Source organism: Oncorhynchus kisutch, linkage group LG19 (genome assembly GCF_002021735.2).
Source record: "Oncorhynchus kisutch isolate 150728-3 linkage group LG19, Okis_V2, whole genome shotgun sequence".
Taxonomy (NCBI): Eukaryota; Metazoa; Chordata; class Actinopteri; order Salmoniformes; family Salmonidae; genus Oncorhynchus; species Oncorhynchus kisutch.
The window spans coordinates 38,534,861-38,552,886 of NC_034192.2; the positions used below are offsets into that span (position 1 = coordinate 38,534,861).

The 18,026-nt window shown below is 42.7% G+C and overlaps 1 protein-coding gene across 1 annotated transcript in view; it reads right to left on the minus strand.

The window, feature by feature from the left end:
• The window catches only part of LOC109864801 (polycomb group RING finger protein 3), a 44,419-nt gene that overhangs the window by 25,032 nt on the left and 1,361 nt on the right, over positions 1-18,026 (minus strand). The window lies entirely within an intron of this gene.

Genomic DNA, 18,026 nt, shown 5'->3' on the forward strand with positions numbered 1-18,026 from the left:
AGTGTTGGAATATCGATGTGTTACCACTGGACGGGAACAAAAGCCTGTACTCACCCAGCAGCTCTCCAGGACAGGAGTTAGAGAGGCTCATTCTAGCCTTATCCCAATCAAGAAATAAACTGAGATCAGACAAATATTGGAGCACAGAATTTATCTGCCTGATATCAGGCTTATCTTGAACTGCAACCGCTTAAGAGTTGGCTGTGACCCACCATCTTTGGGACACTGATCTACAGACCTGAAATGAACCTGGGAAAGTGCTCAGACTATTGAAACAACATTTACACAATGAGAACATTGTATGGAGTGGAGACGTCCCTGAATTAATTTAACAAAATAAGAACCATATTTAAAGTAACTTCAGATCCAGTAAAGCCTAAAAATAAACATTGGACCTAATATTTCCAGGAGAAAAAGTGGTGTCCCCACATGACACGAGGACTGACGTATTGCAGTACTTAGTCACTCTATTAGACAGAGGCCTAGAGATTCACTACCCATTCTGAGCCAGAACGCTTTGAGTAGTGAGCTCCAAAAACCTATTTGACTTGGCATGAGATGGACTCCCACCACTTTTTCTAGCCTATTGATCTTAAATGTGAATTCTCTTTTACTTGGTCTGGGACAATACAAGTCTGCCTGTGTGCTTTTGTCTGCTCACCAGACCATGGCATCAGTCCACTTATTCCATTGAGGTGAGTGAAGGAAGGCTGCTGAGCATCTATTAGGGGTTCTCTATCACCTGGGCTGCGCACCAAACCATGTAACACAGTTGTTGTAACAGTTGCCAGACTGTCAGGGTTGAACAAGTGCATTCAGTTGCAGAGCACTTGCAAGTGCGTTGACAGGACGTGTTTACCTCTTTCCGTATCAAAATGACCCAGGACGTGTTTACCTCTTTCCGTATCAAAATGACCCAGGACGTGTTTACCTCTTTCCGTATCAAAATGACCCAGGACGTGTATACCTCCTGCCGTATCAAAATGACCCAGTACGTGTTTACCTCTTTCCGTATCAAAATGACCCAGGACGTGTTTACCTCTTTCCGTATCAAAATGACCCAGGACGTGTATACCTCCTGCCATATCAAAATGACCCAGGGCGTGTTTACCTCCTGCCGTATCAAAATGACCCAGGGCGTGTTTACCTCCGGCCATATCAAAATGACCCAGGACGTGTTTACCTCCTGCCGTATCAAAATGACCCAGGATGTGTTTACCCCCCTTCCGTATCAAAATGACCCAGGGTGTGTTTACCTCTTTCCGTATCAAAATGACCCAGGACGTGTTTACCTCCTGCCATATCAAAATGACCCAGGGCGTGTTTACCTCCTGCCGTATCGAAATGACCCAGGGCGTGTTTACCTCCGGCCATATCAAAATGACCCAGGACGTGTTTACCTCCTGCCGTATCAAAATGACCCAGGACGTGTTTACCTCCTGCCGTATCAAAATGACCCAGGATGTGTTTACCCCCTTCCGTATCAAAATGACCCAGGACGTGTTTACCTCCTGCCGTATCAAAATGACCCAGGACGTGTTTACCTCCTGCCGTATCAAAATGACCCAGGGCGTGTTTACCTCCTGCCGTATCAAAATGACCCAGAATGTGTTTACCTCCTGCTGTATCAAAATGACCCAGGGTGTGTTTAACTCCTGCCGTATCAAAATGACCCAGGGCGTGTTTACCTCCTGCCGTATCAAAATGACCCAGGACGTGTTTACCTCCTGCCGTATCAAAATGACCCAGGGCGTGTTTACCTCCTGCCGTATCAAAATGACCCAGGGCGTGTTTACCTCCTGCCGTATCAAAATGACCCAGGACGTGTTTACCTCCTGCCGTATCAAAATGAGCCAGAACGTGCTTACCCCCTTCCGTATCAAAATGACCCAGGGCTTGTCTACCTCCTGCCGTATCAAAATGACCCAGGGTGTGTCTACCTCCTGCCGTATCAAAATGACCCAGGGTGTGTTTACCTCCTGCCGTATCAAAATGACCCAGAACGTGTTTACCCCCTTCCGTATCAAAATGACCCAGGGCGTGTTTACCTCCTGCCGTATCAAAATGACCCAGGACGTGTTTACCTCCTGCCGTATCAAAATGAACCAGGACGTATTTACCTCCTGCCGTATCAAAATGACCCAGGACGTGTTTACCTCCTGCCGTATCAAAATGACCCAGGACGTGTTTACCTCCTGCCGTATCAAAATGACCCAGTGTTGTAACCCTGTGTTTTGTTTACTACTGGGTTGTATTTACTACTTGCTTTCAATGACATTTTTCTCAAGACCTGTTCGACTCCGGACCAAGCCTCTTACAGAGACAACTGAACGAGAGTGCTTCATTAGGACAATTCTAAGTTGATAAGACCATAAGGGCAATTCCACGGTTCCCGGAATTACGCTTTGACTCAGATTTTTCGTTTTAAAATGTACGCCAAACAAAAAACATTGATTTCAAAGTTTAACAAACCATACAATTCTATGCACAAGGACTTTCACAAAAACACATTTACTGGAAGAACTGTGCAAATGCAAAGTTTGGTAACAGAATTACTGTAAAATCTCTCTAAGTGTTTTATGTGACCGAGTTTTCCAGAAACTCTGTTAAATATCTTCTCCCAATTAAGATTCAAAAACATCTGCTGAAAGAAAGACACCTTGAGTTTGCAAAAATAAATATTTTGGTTATTGATCTACAGTAGGTGAAGTGGATTTACACCCGGTAACGGAATTACATCATGGGTCCCTGATCTGTACTGTACACAAATTCATCATTCTGGATATGAATGTCATTCTCTTCATGGTGATGTATCCCGAATAGGTAAACGAACGTAGTAATATGGAATATCCTTATTTTGCATATTTATTTTGCATATTCTAAACACTGACATTTATTGTAATGGACTCCCAAAAAAGACCACATTTGAAACAATCTGAACCAATCACAGACGTCTATGTTTCACAAGTTTGGACATCCCTGTAGAGCACAGTAAAGCACTGAACAACACAGCACAGTAGAGTTCAGTACATTATACTGTACTCTGCTCTAGTGTTCTCTACTGTACTGAACTATACTGTACAGTACTATAATGTACTCTACTTTCCTTTACTGTACTGTTCTCTATTGTGATCTACTATAAGTGTAGTGTCCTGTACTGTCCAAACTTCGACGTCTATGATTGGTTCGGATTTGGTTCGGCCTGGGCAGACTGACCAAATTTCAACCACTTTTCAACATCCACGGATGTCCATTGTCAGCCGGTGCTCAGTGGGTACGGCTGCTGGTTACAGTAAATGGAAAGAGGGTAGGTGGTAGGTGTCAGGAAGAGCAGGGAGAGGTGACATTAACTGGAGAGAGAGAGAGAAGAAAAGTGAGAGGGAGAAGTTGTCCAGACTGTTTTCATAGTCTTGCTTTGACCACCAGATAACAGAAAGACAAAGAAAATAGTTATGAGCTGAACATAACAGTATGGCAGTGGAAGGGAGGACAGTAGTGGTTTGTGACTACTATGACTGTAGCAAATTTCTTTGCAGTAATTCGATTCCAGATTTTTCTGTAATTCACTTAATAATTCATAAACAAACTTGATATCTTTAAAAACACAAACTAATTGGTAGGTCTACCTTTACTTATAACAGAATTACAAGGCAACAATTCTTGAACTTACAGAATGTAAACAATTTCTCTTTCTTGTTGATATTATTTGACATGGGGTCTTTATTGTCATTTGATGTATTTCTGATACATTTTAAGACTTATTCAGGTTGAGGTTTTCTAAGACTCCTTTTCCATCTGTTTGACCAGATAACGAAGCCTTTGCTTTTCCCTAATGGATGGAAAATGGCTGAAAAATGTAGATACGCCTTCATTTCTCAAAAATATAGACTCTTAGCTTTTATTTGACACCCAAATTGACATGATCCTATGAACTTCCCATGTATAAATGAAGGTACTGAAGGTTTGGTTGAACCGCAACACCTGCAGGTTCCTGATGGAGGCACAGTCATTCAACACGACACTGGATGTCAGAGAACACCACATTGACAAGTCAATCTAGAGTGAATGCTTGTCCAAACTGCTCAGAGTGAACTGGGCCTATAACTAATGTGGTCCTCAATACACAGGCAATGTGATTGATGCTTCAATAGGTCCCTTATCCAGAAATTGGTGTGGTAGAGATGACTCATGACGGATGTGCTATGGTGTTTCAAGCACACCACAGCTTTTCAATTGCAGATTCAGAAGAAAACACTGCAGGTTGATTCAGAATGTTTACGCTGTATCTAAGGTGCTAATGCATAAAACAAACAAACTCCGTAAGCGGTTCCTCTAAGGAAGTCACGTCATTGGATCTTGAGGCAAAACCACACAGTGTAAACATCCTGAGTGATTCCTTTGTGTTTTTGTCCTTTATCTGTAATGGATTGAATTTGGGCATTTCCTGGTTGCATCAAAGTCTGTTACAACACTATATACCATCTAATAATAGACATTCAGCAGACGCATTTATCCAAAGCAACTGTCATGTGTGCATACATTTCCCGTATGGGTGCCCGCAGTGGGAATTGAACCCATGGCTCTTGGTGTTGCAAGAGCCATGCTCTAATGAATGAGCTACGCAGGACCAACCATCTCTGGTTGGGTAACAGTAAAATGTCAAGATAGTCAAGGTAAGATAATGGGTTCTTTTTGTTTTTTTCTCCAGATCATGAATCTGAGAACATTGATATTTTATGACAAAACATCACTGTACTTTACACAGACTGTGATAACAGTCACAGCAGTCTACTTTATTCTGAGACGGGAGTGTAAAGGAGCATTTATATCTTGTTTTGCTTGGCTACAACATGAGGATCTTTGTTTTTGTAGATCTGTGTCTGGGGTCAAAGGGCCTCAAAGGTTCCGCAGCATGAAAGACGGCTGACTTCTAGGAATACTAGGATGGGTTGAGTTACAGCATGCCAGATCTGTTATAGTGAGGGAAAGGTATAGCATTGTTGGACATTTTGATGCACACAATATAGGCCTACTACATTATAGACATTATAGTCACATAAATGTTCCTGATCTATAAGATGAGAACATCCACATATTGCAGTATTGAGTAAAACCATAACTGCTCAATGCACCGCAACTTGCAGCTCGTATCAGTCTTCGATTTCAATTTTGTGTCATCTGAAAATTCAATGAAAGTGAGTGGCTAAAGTCAAATGCTGTCTCATAGAATAGCCTATATGATACAATGATAGAATACATAAATCAAATAGAAAACTAATTTGAATCTGGGTGAGAGGTTTTACGTAGAGTTAGCCTAGTGAGGACGAGACCACACTGCCTGCTAACAGAAATAGGCTAGCAGTGGTGGATGGAGGGTGAATCCATTTGAAATCTATCACTTTTTGACGGCATCACTTTTGATTTAAACAAATCTTTTCATACATGTTTGCCCATGGAAGAAGTGGTCAGAAAGGGACTTGTTGGACCTGAATGCCAAAACATTCAGGAGATATAGGTGCTCAAGTTGACCCATTTTGCATACCCCACCCTACCATGAGACATCCATGTCTTCATCACTGGGAAAGATCAACGGTTGAGTTTGATATCATTTAGTGTGTGGTCAAACAATTATATTATTTCTTGAATATTTTTTACATTTATCAAAATTGACAGTTTTACATCTTTAACGACAATTATCTAAAAACACGTCAACTCTGTTGTAGCTTAGACCCTATTTCACATCATTTGAGGTTTTTGTGTTGTGCCAACCATCAGTTTAGAGACAACGTGTTCTTGAATACAGGTGGGTGTCATTTCAATCATAGAAATGTAATGAATAGAATGGAACTTTCCCTTCAGACCACTGCAATTTGACTGGTACACCATTGAAAGGTACATTTCATAGAAATTTTACCTTCTAATTACTACCACAAAGATGACCGCCGGTCCACCCACCATCGAATGTCAACATACAGTGCCTTGCGAAAGTATTCGGCCCCCTTGAACTTTGCGACCTTTTGCCACATTTCAGGCTTCAAACATAAAGATATAAAACTGTATTTTTTTGTGAAGAATCAACAACAAGTGGGACACAATCATGAAGTGGAACGACATTTATTGGATATTTCAAACTTTTTTAGCAAATCAAAAACTGAAAAATTGGGCGTGCAAAATTATTCAGCCCCCTTAAGTTAATACTTTATAGCGCCACCTTTTGCTGCGATTACAGCTGTAAGTCGCTTGGGGTATGTCTCTATCAGTTTTGCACATCGAGAGACTGACATTTTTTCCCATTCCTCCTTGCAAAACAGCTTGAGCTCAGTGAGGTTGGATGGAGAGCATTTGTGAACAGCAGTTTTCAGTTCTTTCCACAGATTCTCGATTGGATTCAGGTCTGGACTTTTACTTGGCCATTCTAACACCTGGATATGTTTATTTTTTAACCATTCCATTGTAGATTTTGCTTTATGTTTTGGATCATTGTCTTGTTGGAAGACAAATCTCCGTCCCAGTCTCAGGTCTTTTGCAGACTCCATCAGGTTTTCTTCCAGAATGGTCCTGTATTTGGCTCCATCCATCTTCCCATCAATTTTAACCATCTTCCCTGTCCCTGCTGAAGAAAAGCAGGCCCAAACCATGATGCTGCCACCACCATGTTTGACAGTGGGGATGGTGTGTTCAGGGTGATGAGCTGTGTTGCTTTTACACCAAACATAACGTTTTGCATTGTTGCCAAAAAGTTCAATTTTGGTTTCATCTGACCAGAGCACCTTCTTCCACATGTTTGGTGTGTCTCCCAGGTGGCTTGTGGCAAACTTTAAACAACACTTTTTATGGATATCTTTAAGAAATGGCTTTCTTCTTGCCACTCTTCCATAAAGGCCAGATTTGTGCAATATACGACTGATTGTTGTCCTATGGACAGAGTCTCCCACCTCAGCTGTAGATCTCTGCAGTTCATCCAGAGTGATCATGGGCCTCTTGGCTGCATCTCTGATCAGTCTTCTCCTTGTATGAGCTGAAAGTTTAGAGGGACGGCCAGGTCTTGGTAGATTTGCAGTGGTCTGATACTCCTTCCATTTCAATATTATCGCTTGCAGAGTGCTCCTTGGGATGTTTAAAGCTTGGGAAATCTTTTTGTATCCAAATCCGGCTTTAAACTTCTTCACAACTGTACATCTTGGACCTGCCTGGTGTGTTCCTTGTTCTTCATGATGCTCTCTGCGCTTTTAACGGACCTCTGAGACTATCACAGTGCAGGTGCATTTATACGGAGACTTGATTACACACAGGTGGATTGTATTTATCATCATTAGTCATTTAGGTCAACATTGGATCATTCAGAGATCCTCACTGAACTTCTGGAGAGAGTTTGCTGCACTGAAAGTAAAGGGGCTGAACAATTTTGCACGCCCAATTTTTCAGTTTTTGATTTGTTAAAAAAGTTTGAAATATCCAATAAATGTTGTTCCACTTCATGATTGTGTCCCACTTGTTGTTGATTCTTCACAAAAAAATACAGTTTTATATCTTTATGTTTGAAGCCTGAAATGTGGCAAAAGGTCGCAAAGTTCAAGGGGGCCGAATACTTTCGCAAGGCACTGTATGGTCATGTCTGCAGTGATGTAAAGTACTGAAGTAAAAATACTTGAAAGTACTACTTAAGTAGTTTTGGGGAGTATCTGTACTTGACTATTTATATTTTTGACTACTTTTACTTTACTTAACTCCATTCCTAAAGAGAATTAAGTACTTTTTACTCCATACATTTTCCCTGACGCATCACTACATTCTTAAAGAAAATGATGTACTTTTTACTCCATACATTTTCCCGGACACCAATAAGTACTCATTATATTTTGAATGCTTAGCAGGACAATAAAATTGTCTAATTCACACACTTATCAAAAGAACATCCCTGGTCATGCCTACCGTTTTTAGATAATTGATGTTAAAAGGTTAAAAAAGTATGGATTGTTTTATATTTTATTTTAAATCCCAGAAATGATACAATAGTTTGACAGCGCTGTTTGTCACCTTTCAAATGATACCAGTCTCAACCGTCTCATATCTCAATCTCTTCCAGTGATGAAGACATGGATGTCTCATGGTAGGGTGGGGTTTGCAAAACGTTGAGCACCTCTATCTCGTGAATGTTTTGTTCTTTCGGGTCCAAAAAGTCACTTTCTGACCTCTTCTACAATGGGCAAATATGTATGGAAGGTTTTGTTTAAAATCAAACGGGGTGCTGTCAAAAAGTTTTTGAATTCTAATGGATTTACCCTAGAGACAGTTCATTTCAGGGTACAAGAGCTTGAAGAGTTCAATCAAAGTGCCCTGACTTGACCCTGAGGAGAGCCGACAGGGTGGATCATGTGTCATATCTAAGTTAATAGGAACCTCATAAAGCCTTGCCTGGTGCAGACCATGCTCATTCGGAATGACACACACACACACACACACACACACACACACACACACACACACACACACACACACACACACATACAATACTAGAGATGTATTTCTCAGAAATAAATAAAGGCTAAGCCTGTAGGTCTACACAAACACACGCGTACACACATCCAGTCATTGATGGGTTGTGTGTCAATGCTGATGATGGCATACACACAGAAACAGACACACACACACTTTGGCATCACAAAGAGCCCCTGTTGGCAGCCTGTGGGCAGTGGAGTGTTTGGGTCCAGTGTAGACTGGGTGCCAGCCTGAGAGTCGGACACTGAGGCCTGTTTCAACAGAGAGAGCCAGGATGCATTGGATTCACTTCAAAAACACACACACCACACACGTGCATTCGCGTGTGTACGTACACACACACACGGGTACACACACATGCGTACACACACGCGCGTACACACACACGCGTACACACACACACACACACACGGGTACACACACACACACACTGTTTATTCTACCCTTCTAAATACTCTGAAGGTCTTGACTGACGCGTGAATGAGAGTTGGTGGCAGTAGGGACAGACAGACAATACAAGTGATCAAAAGTGAAGCAAGCTGCACTAACGTCATGGGATGCCAGAAGGCCTTCTTTTATGTAGTACAGTTAGGCCTTTGCTGTAGTTTGACAAAATGGAACCCATCTCGGGTAGCGCATAGAACACAGACATAATCAAGGAGATACACAGACATTATCAAGGAGACGAAACCCTATCATCATCATCATGATGATGAACACTTCGTTCTTAGGAAACTATGCAGTATTTTGTATTTTTATTTAATATTTCTTACACTGTTTCCCCAGGAAATCTTAAGTCTTAATACGTACAGCCGGGAGGAACTATTGGATATATGAGCAACGTCAACTTACCAACATTACGACCCGGAATACGACTTTCCCGAAGTGGATCCTCTGTTTGGACCACCACCCAGGACAATGGATCGGATCCCAGTAGGTGACCCAAAAAAACGGCGCCGCAGAAAGGGCAGACGGAGCGGTCTTCTGGTCAGGCTCCGTAGACGGGCACACCGCCCACGAGTATACTAGGTAGACAAAATTCGAGCAAGGGTTGCCTTCCAGAGAGACATCAGAGATTGTAATATTCTCTGTTTCATGGAAACATGGCTCACTCGGGATACGTTATCAGAGTCGGTACAACCACCCGGTTTCTTCACGCATCGCACCGACAAAAACAAACATCTCTCTGGTAAGAAGGGCGTGGGTGTATTGTATGCCTTATGATTAACGAGTCGTGGTGTGATCATAACAACATACAGGAACTAAAGTCCTTTTGTTCACCTGACCTAGAATTCCTTACAATCAAACGCCGACCGCATTATCCACCAAGAGAATTCTCTTCGATTATAATCACAGCCGTGTATATCCCCCCCAAGCAGACACCTCGACGGCCCTAAAAGAACTTCATTGGACTCTATGTAAACTGGAAACCACATATGCTGAGGCTGCATTTTTTGTAGCTGGGAATTTTTAACAAGGCTAATCTTAAAACAAGGCTCCCTAAATTTTATCAGCATATCGAATGCTCGACCCGGGCTGGCAAAATTCTGGATCATTGCTACTCTAACTTCCGTGACACATACGCCCTCCTTTCGGCAAATCTGACCACGACTCCATTTTGTTGGTCCCAGCCTATAGACAGAAACTAAAACAGGAAACACCCATGCTCAGGTCTTTTCAATGCTGGTCAGACCAATCTGATTCCATGCTTCAAGATTGAAGCAATCACATGGAATGGGATATGTTCCAGATAGCCTCAGACAACAAATGATGTATACGCTGATTCGGTGAGCGAGTTTATTAGCAAGTGCATCGGTGATGTTGTACCCACGGTGACTATTAAAACCTTCCACACCCAGAAACCGAGGATTGAGGGGAGCATTCGTGCAAAACTGAAAGCACAAGCCACTGCTTTTAATCATGGCAAGGATACCGGAAACATGACCAAATACAAACAGAGTAGCTATTCCCTCCGCAAGGCAATCAAACAAGCTAAGCATCAGTATGGAGACAAAGTACAGTTGCAATTCAACGATTCAGACACGAGGCGTATGTGGCTGGCTCTACTGTCAATCACGGATTACAAAAAGAAAACCAGCCCCGTCGCGGACACAGATGTCTTGCTCCCAGACAAACTAAACAACTTCATAACTCACTTTGAGGAAAATACAGTGCCATTGACGCGGCCCGCTACCAAAACCTGTGTGCTCTCCTTCACCGCAGCTAACGTGTTAACCCTCGCAAGGCTGCAGGCCCAGACGGCATCCCCAGCCGTGTCCTCAGAGCATGCGCAGACCAGTTGGCTGGTGTGTTTACGGACATATTCAATCAATCCCTATCCCAGTCTGCTATTCCCACATGCTTCAAGAGGGACACCATTGTTCCTGTTCCCAAGAAAGCTAAGGTAACTAAGCTAAACGACTATCCCGTAGCACTCACTTCCGTCATCATGAAGTGCTTTGGGAGACTAGTCAAGGATCATATCTACCTGACACCCTAGACCCACTCCAATTTGCTTACCGCCCCAATAGATACACAGACGACGCAATCGCAATCACACTGCACACTGCCCTAACCCATCTGGATAAAAGGAATAACTATGTAAGAATGTTGTTCATCGATTACAGCTCAGTATTCAACACCATAGTAGCCTCCAAACTCGTCATTAAGCTCGAGACCCTGGGTCTCGACCCTGCCCTGTGCAACTGGGTCCTGGACTTTCTGACGGGCCGCCCCCAGGTGGTGAGGGTAGGAAACAACATCTCCACCCCGATGGATGATCCTCAACAATGGGGCCCCACAAGGGTGCATTCTCAGCCCTCTCCTGTACTCTCTGTTCACCCATGACTGCGTGGCCATGCACGCCTCCAACTCAATCATCAAGTTTGCAGACGACACTACAGTGGTAGGCTTGATTACCAACAATGGCGACGAGACGGACTACAGGGAGGAGGTGAGGGTCCTCGGAGGGTGGTGTCAGGAAAATAACCTCACACTCAACATCAACAAAACAAAGGAGATGATCGTGGACTTCAGGAAATAGCAGAGGGAGCACCCCCCTATCCACATCAATGGGACAGTAGTGGAGAAGATGTAAAGTTAAGTTCCTCGACATACACATCACGGACAAACTGAAATGGTCCCCTCACACAGACAGCGTGGTGAAGAGCGCCTCTGCAACACCGCCTCTTCAACCTCAGGAGGCTGAAGAAATTTGGATTGTCACCAAAAACACTCACAAACTTTTACAGATGCACAATCGAGAGCATCCTGTTGGGCTGTATCACCGCCTGGTATGGAAACTGCACCGCCCACAACCGTAAAACTCTCCAGAGGGAAGTGAGGTCTGCACAACGCATCACCGGGGGCAAACTACCTGCACTCCAGGACACCTACACCACCAATGTCACAGGAAGGCCAAAGAGATCATCAAGGACAACAACCACCCGAGCCACTGCCTGTTCACCCCGCTATCATCCAGAAGGCGAGGTCAGTACAGGTGCATCAAAGCTCAGACCGAGAGACTGAAAAACAGCTTCTATCTCAAGGCCATTAGACTGTTAAACAGCCATCACTAACATTGAGTGGCTGCTGCCAACATACTGCCTCAAATCTCTAGCCACTTTAATAATTCAAAATTGGATGTAATAAATGTTTCACAAGTCACTTTAAACAATGCCACTTTATATCATGTTTACATACCCTACATTACTCATCTCATATGTATATACTGTACTCTATACCATCTGCTGCATCTTGCCTATGCTGTTCGGCCATAGCACATTCATATATTTATATGTACATATTCTTATTCCTTCTTTTACACTTGTGTGTATAAGGTAGTTGTTGTGAAATTGTTAGATTACTTGTTAGATATTACTGCACGGTCAGAACTAGAAGCACAAGCATTTCGCTGCACTCGCACTAACATCTGCTAACCATGTGTATGTGACCAATAACATTTGATTTGATCAAACTACTGCAACAGGAGTGATACAGGGGGAGGGAATAAGGAACAAACAAGCCATGTTGTTTTCTTTCATTAACTCAGTAGCACAGACCATCAGCTAAAAACTATGTTTAAGAGAACTTTGGGGGCCTCCCGAGTGGCAAAGAGGTCTAAGGAACTGCATTGCAGTGCTAGAGGCGTCACTACAGACCTGGGTTAGATCCCAGGCTGTATCACAACCGGCCTTGATTAGGAGTCCTATAGGTGTTTCCTCCGACACATTGGTGCGGCTGGCTTCCGGGTTAAGCGGACGGTGGTTAAGTAGCGCGGTTTGGCGAGTCATGTTTCAGAGGACGCCTGACTCGACCTTCGCCTCCCGAGACCATAGGGGAGTTGCAGCGATGAGGCAAGATCGAAATTGGTGAGAAAAAGGGGGTAAAATACAACAACAAATAATATATATATATATATACACCTGAAGGATATATATATATATACACACACACACACAATGCCTTCGGAAAGTATTCATACCCCTTGATCTTGGTTTCATCAGACCAGAGAATCCTGTTTCTCATGGTCAAAGAATCTTTAGGTGCCTTTCGTAAAACTCCAAATGGGCTGTCATGTGCCTTTTACTGAGGAGTTGCTTCCCTCTGGCTACTCTACCATATAGGCCTGATTGGGGGATTGGTTGTCCTTCTGGAAGGTTCTCCCATCTCCACAGAGGAACTCTCGAGCTCTGTCAGAGTGACCATCGGGTTCTTGGTCACCTCCCTGACCAAGGCCCTTCTCCCCCGATTGCTCAGTTTGGCCGGACGGACAGCTCTAGGAAGAGACTTGGTGGTTTCAAACTTCCATTTAAGAATGATGGAGGCCACTGTGTTCTTGGGAACCTTCAATGCTGCAAAAATGTTTTGGTACCCTTCCCCAGATCTGTGCCTCAACACAATCCTGTCTTGGAGCTCTACGAGCAATTCCTTCAACCTCATGGCTTGGTTTTTGCTCTGACATGCACTGTCAGCTGTGGTACCTTATATAGACAGGTGTGTACCTTTCCAAATCAAGTCCAAACAATTAATTTTTCCACGGGTGGACTCTGATGAAGTTGTGGAAACATCTCAAGGATGATCAATGGTAACAGGATGCACCTGAGCTCAATTTCGAGTCTCATAGCAAAGGGTCTGAATACTTATGTAAATAAGTATCTGTTTTTATTTAATCAATTCTAGAATAAGGCTGTAATGTAACAAAATGTGGAAAAACTCAAGGGATCTGAATACTTTCTGAAAGCACTGTATATAAATATATAAAAATAAGAGAACTTTGATCTAGTGGTTGGGTTTGCCTTGAATCAAATTGCTCGATAGCCAGGGCCCTCTTCTGGGGTACTTGGGCAGGATTCCCCAACTGACGGGCCGCGGGGGTTTTATGCGTTTTTTTTTGTTCTAATTTTCATTGTTGGACATGAAAGACTGTAAGAACACCAGGAATACAGCTGCAAGTATTCCGACGCATAATGGAGAGACACGTGATTGTATATAAATGTAAGCTAGGTTTTAAATTATTATGTTTTAGTTCCATATTATAGCTGTTTGGGCTTCTTGTGGTCAATTTTCCCTCCGCTTAAGAAAAAAAACATCGGCCTGCAGCTGAATCTAGTTGATGATCCCTGCACTAGGCAATTTTTGTTTAAATGTGTCTTGTAGAGGATGTCGAAGTTGTCAGTATAGTAGAATTCATGCCTAGGCCTACATTTTCAGTCTATAACGCAGCTCTCTGTTTTCACTTTTGCGTTAACGAGAAAACAATGTCAACCTTCGAGTTTTGACCTGAAGTAAAGTTTGTATTTTTAAACTAAAATATATGCTGTGGAATCTGCATGTTGAAAACATGTGTATGAATGCCCTAGATTCCATGGCACAGTGCATGGCAAAGAGGATGGGGGGGGGGGTATATTTCCACTTATGAAGTGTATCCTAAACCAATTGTTACTTCAAAGATTGTCTGGCATGACACAAACTAAACCATGGCTAGTGTTCCAGATAAGGCTCTATGTTCAGATACACTTGACGAGGCCAGATAGTATTATTTAAGCTAATGGAAGGCTATGGCCCTTCAGCATTAATGTATCCTAAATAAATAATTTTCTTGAAACACATGAATGGATGTGTGATTGTTCATCAGTTAATTTCAAGGTGTGTTTGCTGTGCCTTTTGAACTGGTATAGGCTTGGTTGTAGGTGGACAGTGCATCAACAATCTCCAATTTGGTGATGCAGCCATAAATAATTTGATAAAGACAACTTTCATTTTTGTGACTTCAAGTATAAAACAGTTGTGTTTCGGCTGCCATGGCCTTCGTTTTAATTAGTAAAGTACATGCCAGGCATGATCCCGCTGAATTCAACCTGTCAGAGTGTCAGTCAGCCTCCTTAGGTCCAAGTGCCCTCTCTACTGACCCACAGGGGAATGACACCACTGACCCACGAGTAAAGTAATAACTTGCTATAGAGTCTGGCACCTGAGAGTTCGCTTTAGGTCACTTCACCCTAAATGGGGGCAGCAGTGCAAGTGTGATGACACAGGGTGCTTGACTGTGGATAAAGAGTTTGAAGCTATGAGAACAATGAGAGAGAGTAGAAAGCAGCCATTTGAAGGTTCTATATAATCCTTCTCGAGAGAAGGAAACAAAGAAATGCGTTGTATGTCAACACTGTAATGATTTTGTGCAGTCCTCTTGCCATTGTTAAAAAAAACAGAGCTATGTTAAACGTCAGACTTCAACACCTCCACAAAAAGGCTGTTGTAAACTAACACATCTTAAAACGGAACCTTCAATACAGACATTACACCATTAGAAATTGGAACCGGCACTATATAAGCAAGTCACAACCTATTCGGTTCATGAACACAGCCGAAACATCCAATTTGAACAATTTAGCCCGTCTGAAAGCTAACACACAGTTGAATCGTCATTGAGTCTGAATTTGGTAGACTAGCCGTTGCCCCACACGTTTGTCACAGATGTTTCTCAAATAAATCGTATTTGTTATTGAAATTAAGGGAGGACTTTACATTGCAACACAGACTAAAGTGGGAATAACTTGGCAATAGTGTGGTAACAAGTTAAAGTGACACACTGAACATGTATTCCTCTCAGACGTCCAGAAGACCATAGGACGTAGGGTCTAGTGTTTGATTTGGGATTGGGTTACTTGAATTGCTTCACACAGCCTTCACATTACCAATCTCAAATTGGCTGAATTGACAAGTGTATCTGGATTCAGTCCAGTGCCCATCAGTAAGCTAGAATTCAGAGATGTAGCTAAATGCATGAATGATAGTGTTTCCACAAGCCTTGGAATATGGCCTAACAGGCTATAGGTCCATCTGTCAAACTTAGTAAGTAACAGCCAGTGGATATAAAATCAGTAGTTGTTCCTTTGATCAAGCCATGAGGTTGAAGGAATTGTCCATAGACAGGATTGTGTCGAGGCATAGATTTGGGGAAGGGTACCAAAACATTTCTGCAGCATTGAAGGTCCCCAAGAACACAGTGGCCATCATTCTTAAATGGAAGAAGTTTGGAACCACCTAGACTCTTCCTAGAGCTGGCCGCCAGACCAAACTGAACAGTCAGGGAGAAGGGCCTTGGTTAGGGAGGTGACCAAGAACCCAATGGTCACTCTGACAGAGCTCCAGAGTTTCTCTGTGGAGGTGGGAGAACCTTCCAGAAGGACAACCATCTCCACACCACTCCACCAATCAGGCCTGTTTGGTAGAGTGGCCAGACGGAAGCCACTCCTCAGTAAAAGGCACATGACAGCCCTCTTGGAGTTTTCCGAAAGGCACCTAAAGAATCTCAGACCATGAGAAACAAGATTCCCTGGTCTGATGAAACCAAGATTGAAATCTTTGGCCTGGCACCTTCCCTACAGTGAAGCATGTTGGTGGCAGAATCATGTAGTGGGGATGTTTTTCAGCAGCAGGGACTGGGAAACTAGTCCGGATTGAGGCAAAGATGAACGAAGCAAAGTACTGAGAAATCCTTGATGAAAACCTGCTCCAGAGCACTCAGGACTTCAGACTGGGGAGAAGGTTCACCTTCCAACAGGACAACGATCCTAAGCACACAGCCAAGACAATGTAGGAGTGGCTTCGTGACAAGTCTCTGAATGTCCTTGAGTGGCCCAGCCAGAGCCCAGACTTGAACAAGATCTAACATCTCTGAAGAGACCTGAAAATAGCTGTGCAGCTACGTTCCCCATCCAACTTGACAGAGCTTGAGAGGATCTGCAGAGAATAATTTAAGAAACTCCACAAATACAGGTGTGCCAAGCTTGTAGCATCATATCCAAGAAGAATCAAGTCTGTAATCGCTGTCAAAGGTGCTTCAACAAAGTACTGAGTAAAGGGTCTGAAAGCTGATATTTCAATTTTTCCACCCAATAAATTAGCTAAATATATTTTTTAACTGTTTTTGCTTTGTCATTATGGGGTATTGTGTGTAGATTGATGAGCAAAAAAAACTATTAAACCAGTTTTAGAATAAGGCTGTAATTTAACAAAATGTGGAAAAGGTCAAGGTGTCTGAATACTTTCCAAAGGCACTGTATGTCAAACCACGTGTGTGTGTCAAACCACTGAATTTACTTACATAACCTGTTGTGTGAACCAGTTTTCGATATGTTTCTAAGGCTGTGACAATACCAGTATTGCAATATTTTTTCCATTGCAAAAATGAAAACACAAAGCAGACCTAACTCTTCAGTCCTTTAAAAACCTACTGGATGTAAAATATTGTGTGCTTTAACTTGGAAAATAAATAAATGTGACTCTGGATGAAAGCACAATGATGTTTGTTTCCAACATTAGGGCTGTTTCATAAAGAAGTTAAATCTGCTTTGTGTTTTGTTTCCTTGCTGCGATACTAACGAGTATCGCGATACTGGTATCGTCCCGGGCCCTAATGTTGACATACAACAGCAACAGTCAGGGAAGTAAACTGTTACAGTTAGGACCTACTTCCCTCTACGGGTGTAATCCTAATCCCCTCTACGGGTGTAATCCTAATCCCCTCACGAGTGTAGAAAAAGTGACAGGCCAACACAGGTCTAGTTTTATTCACAAAATGAATAGGCCTTGTCATTCACCAGGTCTATAACAACAATGTGTGTTACCATTTTCTTGTGTCTGTATATGCTGACATAATTTCAAGAAGGGGTGTAGTGAGATATGGTTCAAGAGGGTGATGTCTGGTTTATGGTTCATCTGTTGTTTTGCTCTGCTGGTCACTGATTGGGATTCTCATTAACAGTCAACACACCTTGACAAAGAATTTGGTATGGAATAGAACTTCATGGAACGGACCCTAATCCCAAAATGTTGGTGGATTCCCCAAATTATTTGGAATTTGGCATTTCCTTATAATGTATTTAGGTGGTAGACCCTTGTATAATTACCAAAACCCCTCAACCTCATTACAATGTAATAACTACAAAGTAACAACGAGGTTGATGTCATAGTAGGCTAATTACAGTGTTACCACGGGTATAGGAGCAACTTTACACATGGGC